General features: G+C 52.0%; 1 long non-coding RNA gene across 1 annotated transcript in view; it reads left to right on the top strand.

The window, feature by feature from the left end:
• The first annotated feature begins 1,702 nt into the window (after positions 1–1,702).
• Positions 1,703–16,295, top strand: part of LOC121343552 — a 35,806-nt gene continuing 21,213 nt past the window's right edge. Inside the window, exons 1-3 of the long non-coding RNA XR_005953721.1 lie at positions 1,703–1,836; positions 2,074–2,328; positions 12,021–12,090. This is a non-coding gene — a long non-coding RNA (uncharacterized LOC121343552). The remainder of the gene's footprint in view (positions 1,837–2,073; positions 2,329–12,020; positions 12,091–16,295) is intronic.

Below are 16,295 nucleotides of genomic sequence, written 5' to 3'. Positions count from 1 at the left end.
GGCTGCCCTCCGAGGCAGCGGGGGGACGGGCGACTTCCCCCGCCCCAGCCGCCAGCATTCCAGCAGCGACCACCCTAACAGCGAAATCGATAAATTAGGAGAAAATCCAAGGCCGTAAAATTAAGGAGATCCTATTCATGGCAATTTCCCCCCCGCTCCCTGTCTCCAGGATAGATTAAAATAAACGCCGGCCAAGTCCCCTCCCGAGCGGCTCCGGGCCGCGGGGAAGGCACCGAGGGGCTGGGGAAGGAGAAAATATTTTTCCCCACCCTCCCCAGCCCCGTCGGGGCGGCCAGAGCACACCCGGGCCCGTTTCTCGTTAGGCAGGAGGCGGGAGGGAACGGGCAGCTCCCGGGAGCCAAGCAGCGGTGGCCGGGCTCGCCTGGGCGCCGGGAGCAGCGCCGGCTCGCTAAGGGCTGGCAGCCCTCGTCCTTTAGCTTTTAGCCTGATTGAGCTCGTAGATTTTATTTATTTAATTTTTTATTTTTTTAAGGGGATTGCGGGGAGGGGGAGGGCGAAGAGAGGGAGAAATAAATAATCCGAGCGCAGCTCACCGGGAGCCGGAGGCGGCGGGACCGGCAGGCAGCGCTCTGCCGCGGCTGCTCCCGCCGAGATCGCTTCGTTTTGTAGCAGGTCACATTTTACCCTCGTCTGGGATTTAAAGAAAGGCGATGTTAGAAGCGGCGGGGGATTACAATTTTTATTTTCTTATTTTTAATATTTTTTTTAGTGAGTAGTAGGTCAGTTAAGCACCCCAGATAATCATATTTACCTCCTGGCATTTTAGTCTGATTATTGTAGCTGTTATTATTTGTACGTGCCGGATTCGCCGCTACACGCACATCGCGTTAAGAATCTGTGCAGGAAACAGCAGAACCTGCAGGGGAAATAATTAAAAGTGCGGGGGAACGGGGAGCAGAGGGGATCTGTGGGGGATCGCGGCTGCGTTCCCGGGGCACGTTTCGGGACGGGCGGGCCCCGCGTCTGGCTGCGGAGGAAGGGTCTGTGGGGCTGCCCCCAGGTGCGGAGGCAGGACGGGAAGGGCATTGCTGGGGGAGGAGAAGGTGTGAGAGAGGTACGCTGCACGGGGGGCGCATGGCAAGCTGAGGAGAGAGAAAAATGGGAGAAGGAGTCGGGAATACGACAAGAAAATGGATGGAAAGGGAAAAGGTGGGGAGAAAGGAAAGGCCAGGGAAAGGGAGAGAGTGAAGGGGAGAGGGTATGAGGAGAGGGGAAAGGGAAAGAGGCGAAAAGGAGAGAGGGGAGTGCCGAGGAGCGGGAAAGGGAGTTTAGCTGCGGATGCAGGGCTATGCAGGAGTGCTGCTCGCCTCTCCCCCAGCCCAGCGGAGGTGCCGCGGGGGCACGTCGGGGCGGGAGGAAGCGGCGAGGGGGTCGGGGAGGTGAGCGACCCGCGGAGCAGCCCCGGCACGGGCCGGGCAGGGCGGGAGGAGGCGGCCGGTGGCGGGGTGCGGCGGAGGGCCCGGTGCCGCCCGGTGCCGCCCGGTGCCGAGCCCAGCCGCGCCCGCCCCGTCCCGTCCCGGCCCGCCGCAAAGCCCATCCCGGGCTGGAAAGCGCGGGAAAGGGGGCGCTGATTTAAATGAGGGCTCGGGGATTGGCTGGGCGCGGCGTGACGTCACTTCCCAAAGGGGGCGATTACCATGCGAGGGGAGTAGAAGTTGGGCAGCGGGGCGGGAGCGCGAGTGCCGCTCGCCGGGCCGGGCCGGCGGGCTGGGCACCGAGCGCCGAGCATCGGCCCCCGCAGCCCAGCCCAGCCCCGCGCTGCCCGGCCCGCCCCGGCCTGGCTCGGCTCAGCTCGGCACAGCCCGACCTGTCTCGGTACGGCGCGGTTCGGCTCCGAGCCCCCGCGGCAGCCCGCCGTGCGTCCGTGGCTCTGCCCCGGCTCATCTTCTTTTTTTTTTTTTTTTCTCCGGCCCGCCCCGGCCTCTCTTTTCTTTTTTCTTTCTTTTTTTTTTTCTTTTTTTCTCTTTTTTTTTTTTTTTTTTTTTTTCTCTTTTTTTTTTTTTTTTCTCTTTTTAATTTTTTTTTTAATGTGTGTGTGGTTCCCGGTGGCAGCTCCTGGCCGCCCTGCCCCGGCCGTGCCCGCACCTTGGAGCGGACGGACGGACGGATGGACGGACGGATGGCCGGCATCCCCGACGGAGGGATGTTTCTGTCTTTGGTTATCTAGCTGTATGAGTGTTGTGGAGCCATCATAAAGCTAGATAACCGAAAGTAGAAATGACTTCCAGACCTGCTCGCCCAGGGGAAGCGGCCGCACCAGGACCGGCAGTGCAGAGACGGCCCGACTCGCCGCCCTGGGGGCTCCAGGTAAGGGCTGCGGGTCCGCGACCTCCCCGTCGGGCCGCTCCGGGCAGCCCGGGGCTCCGCGGCAGCCGGCGGGAGGGACGGGGACAGGGAGGCGAGCCCTGCGCCAATTCTTCCTTTGCCAAATAAATCCGGGGTTTAATTATCGGTTAAACGCACGTCGAAATTCACTCCTAGGCTGCGGAGTGTTGCGGCTCTGGGAGGATGGAGAGAGCGAGCACCCTCCCCAAATAAACCTTCCCCCCGTCCCAGCCTACGGGTCAGACCACGAAACCCCCCAGCTTTTGGATATCTTTCCTTCTCTCTCTCTCTCCGTGTCTCTCTCTCTGTCTCTCTCTCTCTCCTGCTCTATTTTTTCGGCTTTGGATTTGATCCTGGCCTCCCTTTGGAAGGTCAAGTTGGTGAGAATGTGATCACTTTTCTTGCGTTTTTTGTTGCTTTTGTTCGTAGCGGCGGGGGGATGCTTAGGGAAGGGGTCCCGCTGCTGGGTGCACCCCTCCGGTGCACCCAGCGTGCAGCCGCCCGGCCCTGAGGCTTCTTTGGGAGCCGAGCGCTTGGCAAGGCACAAAGCCTCCCTCACCTCCGCTGCAAGCCCCAGAAGTTGAAACATAATATGTATAACAATGTCAGGCAAATAAAAAAAAAAAAAAAAAAAAAGGAGGAAAAAGAAAGAAAGAAAAGAAAAGAAAAGCAATTGGCACATCTGCATTCCGTTCCCATGGCGACACAAAGCACCGTGCTCTCCGCCGAGCCTCCCCGGCACGTTTTCCCAGCTGGCGTGGGGCGAGCGCCCCTGGCCGGGACCGGGGTCCCCCGGACCCCCCGGCACCCCGGGGCAGGCTGGCAGCATCGCCACCAGCCCCTCGCCCGGCGCTGCCCGCCCGCATCCCGCAGGGATGATCCCCGCGCTGCCGCCAACCCGCGCGGGTCGTGACAGCTCCGGGAAGGCTGCAGAGAGAAACCTTCCCGTGGCAGGGCTTGCGAGTGTGCTCTTCGCTGGCTCTCTGCCCCCCAGGAGATGCCGCGGGAGATGGGGAGGGCTGGGAAAGACGCTGCGGTGTTCGCACCGCTCGGCGAGCTGGAGCGCGGGTACCCTGCCCCATCCTCCGCAGCGGGCATCCCTTGCCGAGGGAGAGGGGAGCACCGCAGGGCCGAGCCGCCCGTGGCCAGCGGGGTGGTGAGAGGTGGGAGCCCCCCGCACCTCGCAAGCAGGTTTTCCACCTTCCCTTGCACGGGGTAATGGCGTCAGATGCCACGTAGGCCCGCAAAGCTAAATCTGCCTGTGCACCCTTCCAGGGCCAGCAAAGCACCGCCATAACCACAGTAAGGAAAAAGGATCTCAGCCTGAATTTGGCTATACCGGGAGAAAGAAAAGTTCTGAGGAGCTGTTATTATATATTCTAATGAGAAGTCATTGGAGAAATTAAAAAGGGCAGAGAAAGACGAAGACGCCAGCACTAATTCCGCAGGAAGCCTCCCAGGGAAAAGGCTGTGTGAGTGTGAACGCTGAAAAGCATGAAGGCCTGGAATTAGACTATCATTTAGAAAGCGTTACTAATCCGAAGTTACAGCAGTAATTCCATGATTTGCTGGGTCCCACACGCAGCGCCAGAATTAAAGATACGGATTTTCTAGAAATGTAACTCAACTGTGGCACCGAGTCTCGGCAAGATCCGAATGAATCATTCATTCCAAAGGCAGCGAAAGACGTGTCATTAAGAACCAACCTCCTTCTCTCCAGCCCATCTGGAATATGTATACTTGATGCAATCCCAGAAATTGTGGAAGAGATCGGAGGTGGGGAGGAAGGAATGTAGTCCTTTCCCTCCTTTATTATGTTGGCTATTTTTAAGAAATAATTTTCCAATTATTTTCACAATATTGTGAATGGCGCTCAATTCTTCTCCTATTTATTTTTTTCCCCCTTTCGTGCGCTAGCATCGAGTCAGGTGCAAACGGTTTCAGTGGAGATGCTTTAAAACTAGACTGAACAAAGCAGGAGGGAACTGAGCAAGGTGGTTGATGAATGCATTTATTCCGGAGTAATGATTTGATGGGGGATGGAGGAAAGAAACATTCAAATTCCTAATGAATGTAATTCAGGAGGAATCATTCAACCAGCATGTTAGAGAAAATCTGTTTGGTGGGAGTGTTCTGCACTGGCAGAACCCAGGAGGTATTTCTGTCCCTGGCCTTTGTAATTGCAAAAGGTGAAAATATAAAAAGAGGATCTGAGGAAAAAAAAATATACACACATATAATAAATGTCTTTGTGTGTGTATATATAAATACATATATATATATAATTTTATGCAATAAAATGGAAGTGTGGAAATCCGTGTCTACATGAGAACTCTTACAAAGGATTGATGCAAGCTTTTTCACCTTGCTATTCAATTAGCTGGTCAGAAACCACTCTTGACATTTACTATTATTTTTTTTTTCTCCACAAAATCACCCCTCCTGAGCTGATTTTTCAGTTATTTTTCAGGCCATGTACTTGGTACACTTACCCCAGAGCAGTTCCCCCGAAGGGGACTGAGACAGGGACTGAGCGATTTGGCCTTTAATGTCCAGGAGGGAGAAATTACGGTTGAATTTTTTCTGCTGCTTTAATGCTTCATTCTTGCCCCCATTGTTGGCATGAACCTATGGGTGTCTGGAGGAGGTGTGAAGGCAGCACCCTCTCAGTTAACAAGGGAGGTGGCAGTGAGTGATGGGGGGCAGCGGGATGAGAATCCCCAACTCATGCGTGTGTGGGTCGGGGGTGAGGCAGTGGATGAAGCCCCCCAGCAAATCTCTGCTTGTGGCATACCCGCTGCATCTAGAGAGTCCCTGGCAGCCCACCGACAGGTCTCTGCTTTCTGCCTTTTTTTTTTTAAGTGCCATATTGGAAGGGAGGTCCCCAAGGCTCTGTCCTAGGGCCAGGGATGGATTTTGGCTAGACACAGTTCCCTTTGTGGCTTTCCTTTTTGCCCTGTTAGCGTAGCTGTTGATTTGGTTGGGTCTTTGCCCCTGCACAGGCAAAACCCAGAAGGGAAGGTGTCTTTTTTGGGCGTGCTGAGATGAGGGTCCATGACCTGGTGTTCCTGGTTCTTTCTCTTCTCAGTGGGACTCTCCTGGTGGAGCAATAGGATGCAGCGTAGGCCAAACATGGGTGAGGTTCCTGGAGCTGGGTTGTGATGTCTTTGTTCTTCAGGCAGAGCTGGGGATGGGCAGAGGGAGACAGAAAGAGAAGAATCAGCATGTGCCATTGGGGGATGAATAGAAAATATAGTTTGCGGGTTTCACCCCAAGGAAATGATGCTCTGGGAGGTTGCGTGCTCCAGCTCAGGATTTCCCACCTTTTCCTAAAACTTGCCCGCCATGCAGTGGGTTTGGCTTGGTGCATGAGATGAAGGGCCTTTATACCAAATACCCGGGGAAGCCAAACTCACCAGGGCTCAGGGTCAGGTGGAGAAGGGGCTGTTCAGGCCCTGCTGTTTGAAGGAGCTGCCCTGGAAGCCAGGCTGTGTGAGCGTGCACGCTTGGTTATGGATGAAGTCCCATCAATGGGCATTTTTGTGGAACTGCATGGCAGTGGTGAGTTCCACTCTTGAGGCTGGGCTCAGCCATTTCTTTTGTCTCTCTTGTCTCCCATGCCCTCCCTGCACCCTTGATGCAAATGGACAGAGCCTCCCTTTACCTGCTGCTCTGCCCTGGCTTTGTCTGTGCCGCCGGAGAAAGGGCAGAGCCGAGGAGCTTGGAGGGTCCATCCAGCCTGTGGCCATGGATAGGTCCTGCTCATCCACCAGGGAGGGATCACGGCTGCCTGCTGGAAACACTCGTGTGTCTGGCAGGAGGGAAGGTGCTGATTTGGCGTCAGCACTGAGGCGCCTGGCACGTGGTGGTGCACACGCACCGTTCATGGTGTGGGTGCCACGTGTCACCCTGCCACTGCTGCTGCCACATTGCAGCCCCTCAGTCGCCCTGAGTCTCTGGGTGTCACCAGGGGCCACCAGCGTAAGATGGACACGAGGCTGCCCACCCTGGCTTCCCCAACACACGGTGCAGGGAGTCACCCTGTCCAGGCTGGGGATTTTGGTGTTTCGTGCCCACAAGCCTGGTCACCTTGGAAAGGTGTTTGCCAGGATTCAAACTGGAAAAACATCATCTCAGGCTTCTCACCATCCTTCTGTCCCTCTGAGTGCACATGTTTGTGACCAGAGCTTGCATACGAGGCTGGCCCATCACACTTCCCACAGGAGGGCTCCCGCAAAGAGTCAGGACGAGGTTCTGGCTTTCGTGTTTTCTAATATTTATTCAGGGGCTCAGGTTTGGTTAGGAGCGTTTGCCTCGAAAGCTGAGGAGTGGGGGTAAAAAAAAGAAAATGGGGGTAGCAAAAGAACACAATCTCCGGCAGTTAGCTGTCTCTTGGAAACTCAGCTTGCCGTTCCTATAGAGGCTTTCTCTTTTCCTTCACCCTGGTCTGGCCTTAAGTACCACTTTAAGCGGGCTTTGCTCATTCACATCCAGGCTCCTTAGAGCAATTGAGCCCGCGGGGGTTTGAAAAGAAGGGACAGTCCTTCAATGGCAGGACCTTGGGCCAGGCTAATTGGTTTTGGTTCAAGGGGATACTGGATTTGTGAAAAGCCCAAAGACATCTTTCCCACGCCAAATCCCGGCTCTTCAGAGGGGGAAGTGAGGGGTGCTAGGTGGAGAAGGGAGCTGAAAGAAAGATGGTTTAGTTGAGGAACCTCGTAATGCCCAGCATGGAGCCGGATGCCCAGCAGCCTCTGCAGGGATGGGTGCAGCCAGGGCAGCGCCCAGGGTGGCTCAGCAGCAGGGGCACGGTGCCCTTCCTCCTCCTCGGGGTAGGTGGACAGTGGTGGCTGGCTCCTGGTGGCATGCTGGCAGAAGTAGCCTGGTTTAATTAAAACCAGGCTTTTTCAGTGCATGCCAGACTCCCATGGAGATGCCACGAATGCAGGAAGGATGGGACATGGGTCCAGAAACCAAATGGTGTCTGCGTGCTCACCTATGCAGCCGTGGGGGGAATTTGTTGAGATCTCTTGTATCTCATTTTGATTTAGGAATTTATTTATTTTTAAACATTTACTCTCTCTGGCGCCATTCCAGCAGTCCCACGACCTTTACTCTCCCCAATCCATAAAAATCACTTAATTATTGGGCTGAAAATCAAGGCTTGGAAACAAAGCCAGCTTATGGGACCATCAGTTCTTGATATATTTCCTGAGAGGACATATTTCTGGGCACCTTCAGAGCAGAGCACGCAGCTTGTTGGATATGAGATATCAAGGCATTATTTATTGAGGAAGTCTTCACACTCCCTCATCTGTTATAATTAACTGATGACATTTTTTCTTAGGTTCAAAATATGGTGAAAAAGTATAATTAGCACGAAGCTGAGGCACTGCATTAAAATGTCTCCTATAGTTAATGTAGGGTAGTCGTGCTATTTATTATAGGAGGAGCCGGCTCTGACCTCTGTGTTGCCTAACACTTTTTATTGTAAAGATTCTTGAACTTTTTTTTCTTTTTGAGAACCTCTGACACTCCCATTGTTTGCTGTGGGCCCTTGAAATTCGTCTGGGGGAAGCTCTTCGAGTCGAGAAATGCCTGTTCTTTGTCCCTTAAATTCCTTTCAGGTTTAGCTGAATTATGAATTGTTCAGAATCACGATTTCCCTTCGCTTGCCTCTTGGGGGGGGGGAGAAAAAAATTAAAATTTATTGTTTCCATGGAATGATAATAACAGATTAGGAGCAGGGTGAAACCATGGACTGCCACCACTTTATTGCAGAGCTCTGGACCAGCCAGGGAAGGTGGGAGGGTGTTCACAGCCAGCTCCATCACCCCTTTCCACCTTTAGGTCATATTCTTCCAGCACAGACCCTTCTCCTGGGAGAAAACTCCTCCGTGTTCTGGTGCCAGGAGGAAAAAGTGAAGGGTATGTGGGTGCATTGGCCTGGGCACTGCCAGCCCCAGCAGTCCCCTTCTCCCAGCCCCGGGAGAGCAGCCTTCTGCCGCTGCCAGATAACATTAGTCCTGTATTTCATAGTGGCAGAAATCTGTGCCGAGGCTGGGGGCTTGAAATCTCTCTGCCCGCACAGGATGAAGCAGGGATGGGTGCGGGGTGGAGGAAGGGGAATTTGTTACACTTGCCTACAATTGTTTTTCTTTTTTGCTTATATAAACAATCTATTATTTATTAGCTATAAATAATGCATTTTTCTGTATGTTTAGAATGCACGTGATTTCTGTATATTAAAAATGTACATGGTTGAAGGCACCAAAGCAAGCGCTGGCAAGACGGGGGGTACCTGATTTCATTCTGACCATGAGACGTTAATTCAGCCTCTCCCTGCCCATGCCCTTACGAGGCTGACGACACGGTCACAGCCTATTTTTAGCTCACTCCCTCTTTTTCTGTCCAGAGTGGCTGCACAGCGAGGTGGAATTAAGGTTGCATGGACAGCCATAAATTGGACACTTCCTAACTTTGAAGTGCTTGACCACGCAATCTAAGCGAGGGCTCTTCAGGGCAGTATTTCTGCATGTGGCATTAACTGCATCGGCTGGGGACGTCAAACACAGGAGCAGAGAAGCTGTAGAGCAGAAAAGACCTATCAGACTATTGAAAGTGTTCATTTGAATAGGTGGGGGAGTCAACAGAGCCTACACTTGATCTGAGCTAAATGGCCAAGAAGATGTCTCCAAGCTGAAAGGGGGGAAGCCTTTGTTCCTTCAGTCCCTGCCTTGATGTTTTCTTTGCCTTTGGTTTTCCCTTGTTCCGTCCTAAGGAGGTTTGGGCTCCTGCTCTAGAGGAACCTTTGGCTTGCATGGTGAATTTCTGTGCTGGTGGAAGTGAGGGTGTCCCTAGGAATGTGCACACACACGCACGCTCCCGCCGTCACACCAGCAGACGTGTGCTACCAGCTCGCAGGTACTTGCTGATTGGCGTCCTTGCCTTGTCTTGCCTTGCCTTGCACACTCCCTCTTTCCCATGTCACTGTCAGGAGCCATTCCACATGTTGGAGGGAAAGGAGAGGCCTTTGTGTTTAGCATAGGAAGGATAATCTCTTTTTTAGCTGCTGGAAGAATTACTCCAAAGATGATTATATGCAAAGCACGTTTATCTTTGCCTGAAATAGCACTTTTTTTGTTTTCTTTTTTTCCTTTGTTTACTGGTGGGTATCTCCATTCTGGCTCTCAGTAAGATGCTTGGCTGGCTGGTTTTGAGTGGAATGGACACCTTGAGCAAATCAGCCTGGAAAGAAAGCAGCCCTTTGTTTTACTTTCCCAGGTATAATGCAGTCACAGCCCCTTGCACATACCTTGTGCCAATACCAGAGCACTCTCCCCCCAGCTGGCAGTGTATTTGCCCTGGTTTATAATTATTTGACTGAGCAGTTTTGTGTTTCCAGAATTCCTGGAACCTGATACCTGCCTGGGGCCGTTTCTGGATCGGCACAGGTATCCAAGTGTCCTGTGTTTGGGTTTCCATTGTTTGGGTTTGGCTTGTGTTTCATGAGCATCTCTTTCATAACTTTCCCCCTCTCTCCTGCCTCTCAGTTCAGCAAAGGGCCTGTCTATCTGAATGCAGGCAATAAACATCTGTTCTCACCCTCACTTCTGTTAATGAGATAGAGACAGGTAAGCATCACACATACCAACTTCCCTGCTCTCAGCAACATCAAGGAAACGGTGACAAGCTATTAATGGAAAGTGATGGTCTGGGTGCTAATTAGTGCTTCCTTTTCAACTTTTACCTACATGTCTGCCGAGATGCCCATCCCAGCCTCTCCTCTCTCCTTGCATCCCTTTGTTTCCTGCATGTTGTGTTCACTGTGCACATTCCATGTCAAAGAGTCTTCTCTATATTTTTTCCCTACCAATCACTTTCTGCAACCCTTCATTCCCTTTTTCTTTCCCTTTTCCCTGGCACCCTCATTCTTCTGTGGTTGTTCCAGCCAAAGAATAAACATATTATAGTAGGATCTGAAAGCTTGGGGATGGGATATATGAAGTTGGTCAGGAACTGCTCATCTTCATCACTGGGTAGTAATATTTGCTTGTGGCACTAGTGCACGGGGTCAAATTACCCTGGGGATGTGAGGTCAGAGATCTATCCCCTCTTCCCACAGGTAATGCTGTAGGGAGCCTCCCAGCAGCTCACAGGTCTTGATCATGGAGCAATTAGTATTTAAAGTAGATCTTCTGGTAATGCCCAGAGACCAGGCAGGACAGGCCTCCATGGTGTGAGCCTGCAGGAGATGACAGGTCCTGCCCTAGAGAGTTTGTGATCTAAACCCTAAGAGGTTTTGCTGTCCACCAGCCCCTGGTTTTTTAATGGCTGGTTTTTGAGATCCACCCCAATTTATGCTGTTGCAGCAACATGATTCCTGGTCTCAGCTTGGTGCCTGGTCTCTCCCCTTTCTCTTTCTTCTGGTCCCTGGGCTCTGCCCCTTCCCCAAGGACACTAATCATCCCCTCCTCACCTTTTCTGCACGGGCTGTGGGTTTCTTGCTGCCAGGCTTGTGTCCCAAGGAGCTGCCTAATCTGCCCCTGTCATTCCCAGTCACAGGCTCTGCACACACCATAGCTTTATGGGGAATGCTTGCAGGGCAGTAGGAAGAGGCAGCCATGGTTTGCACATCAGCTAATTAATTTTCATGACTGAACGATGCTGCCTGGTCTCTTGTTTATACTCCTCGCCTCTCCCCTTCTCCCCCTCCTCGCTGACACACACACAAGACGACACATCTCGTAGGAACGTCAGCATCCTTCCACAGCCTTGAGACGCGAGCGGTTATTCTGTTGGCTTGTCAAACGTGGGTTTCCCTGCTTCATGGTACACAGGGGCCCCCTGTTTCACATTTGCTGATTCTTATTAGACCCAGCGCGCCAGGGCCCTGTCTCTCCCTGCAAAGCAACGCGCCGCATCCCATCCATAAATCCAACCCTGGAACAAAGCCTCTTCTACCCTGCCCCATATTTCTACCCAGCCTGCCCGCTTTCCCCTCTCTCTCTCTCTCTCCCCCTCTCCCGTGCTGAAGGTTTCCTAGTGCCAGGGAGATATGATAATTCTTGTGAAGAGAGCATGAAATGCCTCTGCTCTTTGTGTCTGTTTAATTCAATGAGAATCCCAGCCCCAGATGTCATGAATGGTGGGCTTTGTGCTGGCCCTTCCTAAGCCCTAACCGCCAGCCCAGCTCTCTGTCTTTCTTTTTTCCCACCACTGGATACTGATTAACAAACTAAATTATTTTTCCTCCCTAATGATGTTTTCCCACTTTGCCCACCAGGCTGGAAGAAGCCACGGGGAGGAAAGAGTTTGTGCAAAGGATGAGATAGCCAGGGAGAAAATTAAAGAGACAGTGTTGCTGTCTGGGGTCTGGCAATGCAGGTCCACTCGGCTTTATTTCCTTATTAGAGAACGGGGTCGTGTCTGGCTGTATTTTACGTGGCTGGGTGTATTTCAGCTGAGGGATGGGCTTGAAAGCATCCACACAACGTATGCTCTGGAGCATGCCAAGGTCTGTAGCTCACTTGCAATTGTGTGTGCAAGTTTACACGGCCCCAAATTTAAGGTCTCTTTTCCAAACGTGAGTGACGTGCGGTAATTACTTGACATCCGTCCATGCATATGGGAACCTCTTTCTAATTGAGACAAATTCTCTTTTCCTTAATCAGACATGACTGAGAGTTCGTGGAGTGGGATGCCTTGGGAAGGGCTGGGACGTCTCCACCTGAGCAAGGAGAGGTGAGTCCCTGGAAGTCTTGCTGAAGGATTGAGTCCAACTCATGCATGGGAGACCAGCTCTTTTACCTGATCCCTCCCTCTCTCTCCACCAGCCAAATTCCCAGCCAGGCTTTTGAAACAGGGCCAGTTGTTAGCTGCTGCTGGAGAAGACCAGCAGCGATAATCCAGGGAGCCTGGATGGAGCTGGAGGCAGGTGGCCAAGGCAGGATTGTGCAGAGCCACCTGCTTCTTGGAGCCCAGCAGGGCCTCCTTGCTGGACACCAGCGAAGCTGTGTCCAGCAAACACCCTCTTGTAGCAGTAAAAGAGGGTGGGTGTCAACCTTGTGAGCAGAAAAGATGGTAGGGAGGGAGAGAACCTTTTAACAACAATCTGGGGCTCTGAGTTGTGCCGTTGGGAGTCATTGAGAGGGGGTTGGTTCAGCATTTTGATTTAAAAAAACCCAAAAAAACCAAAACACCAGAGAAGCCTCTGTGTTGGTGGTGTGGACTCCTCCCAGCTGGGACATGGGCAGGGACAGGTGTGATGGACAGGGCACAACAGAGAGCTGGGTGTGCTTAGGAAGGCTCTACAGTGGTGCAGTCTTCAGCCCCGCATTTATCAGACAATACAATACAGATATTTATCTCTCACAATTGAGAGCTTGAGTCAGAGAGGGCCAGAGCCTTGCCTTGCCCTGTGCAGATCTGGAAGGCTTGTGCAGGCTCAGCTTGGCAGTAGCTGCTCCTGTCAGAGCCACACCAGTGCTGCAGTACCCAGCCATGGTTCCCCTTTTCCTCAGCTTCGACTGGAAGGGTGAATAACAGGGAAAAGGGAGTTGGTTGCCTGCACCCACCAAGCCTCTGCATGCACACCCACTGCATCCCACAAAGCACTGCCTCACGTACGGCCTTTGCTTCCCACTGCAGTCACATCTGACCCTTATTACTCCTGCAAGTTAGAACAAGGCAGGAAAAATGGCTGTGCAGTGAGTTTCTTCATGCACCAGGATTTATTAAGAACAATAGGGGAAATCAATCCATCTATGTAGAATACATCACAGGCTGCAATGGGATAAAGCATTTATTCCGCTCTTGAAGGGTAGAGCTATAACTCATGGGAGGCAAAACCCTTAGTGCTCTGGAGTCCCTTCCCTTCATGTGTGCAAAGAAATGCTTTAGCCCATGGCAACCTACCAGCTATTGAATTTGTGTGGAGAATCTGCCGTCCTTCCCCTTTGCCGGCCCCTTTTTGGAAGGCGAGTCACTCATTAAAACACACCTCTGGAAAAATGAAGGGGCTGTCGGTTCGAAGGCATCTCTGCATCTCGGTTTTATTTTAAACAGAAAGGGAATAGAAATGTCTCAGTGATTTAAAAGCAACCCCCCACCAATTTTGAATGGACAGATTGTGCTTTAACCAACGTAGGATTTGCTGCAACTTTCTGCTGATGCCCAAGGACCAGGCTCTGCAATTACAGCAGAGAGGGATGGGTTGGGGTGTTGTGACAAGGCAAGATGCTGTGCAGGGAGATGTGTGTTGTGCAGCTGAACACCTCCAGTGCTGACTAGATAGATGTGTGTGTATATATATACATACTCCCTGTGCCCAGCTCTCTACTCGTGGTAGAAGGCATGCGGTGCAAAGACTGGAGCAGTAGTTAGCAGGGGCAAAAGGTGACCAGGATTTGTTATAATCTTTCTGGTTGTGAGAGAGTGTGAAGCTGGGGGGGGGGGGGGGGGGGGTTGTGGAGGGGTGGCATTAATAGTGAAATGGTCTTTTCACTAAGCCTATTTTCACTGGGTCTAATCTATGTTGTGGGAAGAGGATCTCTTCCATAGGGCAGACCCAGCGAGGCTGGTGAGCTGTTTGGAGGGGTCTGGGCTGCCAAGGAGTGCAGGCAGTGGGAAGCCAGGCAATTGAGCAGACACGTCAGACAGCCTTCCTCAGCAGAGATGACTTGGTAGGTAGCGTGCTGTTGGGCAGATGGGGTTAATTCTTACACCCAAATCAAAAGGCAACCGAGGGGGGAATGTTTTATTAATGAAAGCAGCCCTTTGTGAGTATTCCTCCCGAGGCACGTTCCCTCCACCCGCTGCCTTCCCCCCTGGCTGCTGTCTGGCCCCATGTCTTGCTCAGTACCTGCTCAGCTGCCACTCACCCACTGATAGGTTTCATCAAGAAATGTCTCCATATGTGTCCGAGTCCTGAACCTGGGCATGTGGGATGGGAGGAGGAGGAGGAGAGATGAGTCCTTGGCCATGCTGGAGACAGGGGTTTGCCACAGGCTGTCACAGGTTGCATGTCAGCCCATTGATTGCTGCAATGGTGCTGCAGGAGTCACCTCTTGCTGGCACCGAAGAGCAAGAGGAGCAGAGTGCAAGGTAAAATGCAGGTGGAAAGTGGGTACTCCAGTGGGTACGGGATGAAGGGAGCAGCTGGAGATTGGGTTGGAGAGGTTGGAATTGCCTTGCCCACCATCCAGTCCCCTTCCCATCCCACCACCTCTCTGCCTGCCAAGCAATGGGCTCAAGAGAGGAGATTTCTGTTCACCAAGAAAGCAGCTTCTCCTGGTCTTTCTTACCCTGCTGACTCCCTGTGCCCATGTCCTCAGGGGCCCTGGACACCTTGTTCTGTTAAAGGACAGGGCCGTGGGAGTGTCAAGGGCTGTGTGTGGAGATTATTTCTGTCGCTTTGTTAAAAATAAAACAAAAGCTGGTTTATGACAATTGATTCAGGAGAAAGAGGAAGTGAAGCTCAATTCCCAGAGCGCCTTTTAGCAAGGCTCTGCATGCGCGCGCGCGTGTCGTACGCGTGTCAGAACTGAGCACCCACGGAAGGCCGGGTCGGGAAACCTCACATGGAAGCGGGGAAAAGACCCCAGTGCATGGCTGCTTCCCTGAGGGAACCCCCGCAGGGCTAATGTTTGATCTGAGGCTCCGTTGTACTCCTCTGAAACCTTGGGATGTCAGGAGCTCGAAGGGAGCCTGGGATGGAAGAGGATGCTATTTGCATTTTCCTATGAATGCATCTATTTGTATAAATCTGGTGTCTCTGTGCATGCGCACACTCCCCTACACATGCATTTGTTTGAAGAGCAACACGCTGTCCCTGTAGTGTTCTCTGCTCAGGGCCAGAACTGGTTAGTCTGAAATTCAGACTCTTCCTGGAGGAGTTGCAACTCCCCTCCCCGCTTCAAATCTAGCAATGGCTATGGACATAGGAGTCCCGAGATGGTTCACCATGTGCTAGCAGAGTTTCATTGTGGGGGATGAAGGCTCCCCCTTTCAAATTTGCACAGACATCAAAAGAATCTGGAAGGTTCAAACAGATCACAACGTAATCAAAATGCCAAGCCACCGTCTGCTTCTGCCTTTGGGTTGACAAGCAGGATTAGCACCCAAGGGAAGCAGGGTGTAATAGTGTTTCACGGGCACTGTGAACAGCCCAGGAGTGTGTGGAGTACAGAAAGGTTAGCCGAAGGGCAGGTCTAGCTACAGACGTACGGTTGGGGGGCGGATTTTAAAGCAAGGAGATGTACTCGTACAACCTCTGTGGGTATTTACTTTAGCAGAAGGCAGGACTCTCCTGTATACCAGTGATGTCATGCTGGAAGCAGTTTAAGCTAAACTGGAGAGAGCCAGTTTAAGAGTGAAGATGTGCACCAGCGTGGCGAGGAGCAGCAGCAGTTGACCTATAGTGCTGTCATTATAATGGTGTGGTTTTCCGTGTAGACAACCCTGGAGCGGAGCAGCTAGCCTGCCATCCCTTATGTTTCACTGTCTAGCTGAGATGTATAACATGGCCCTGCCTGCATGCAGTTGCAATCACCCTCTGGTTCTCCACAGAGTACTGGAGCAGAAGCTGAATTTTCAACGTGCATTGTGTGCCTACTGCACCGTCTGAAGTAGTCCCATCATAGCTCAAGACACATGAAATACTTCCCAAATACTGCTTTAGTGTCAGTAATTGCTGGTCTTGTCCTGAGGGCAGCCTGAGACCAGAGATGAGGGTTCCTTGGTTGGTATTTGGTGTTGCTCCTTTGGAGAACTGAACAGCATTGATGTGTCCACTGTAAAGCTCCCATGGAGTGAGAAACGTATCTGTAGCTTTGTCTGTGTCGTCTGTGTAACCATGCATTTTATAACTGACCTTGTTTTAAATTTGTGTTAAATTAAGGTTTAGGAAGCTCATGTCTTCTTTACTGATATCGCTGCAGTTTTGGTTT

Source organism: Onychostruthus taczanowskii, unplaced genomic scaffold (genome assembly GCF_017590055.1).
Source record: "Onychostruthus taczanowskii isolate IOZ18803 unplaced genomic scaffold, ASM1759005v1 scaffold6, whole genome shotgun sequence".
Lineage (NCBI taxonomy): Eukaryota > Metazoa > Chordata > Aves > Passeriformes > Passeridae > Onychostruthus > Onychostruthus taczanowskii.
Note: the sequence above shows the minus strand (reverse complement) of the source record. Positions and strands in the feature narration are given on the sequence as shown.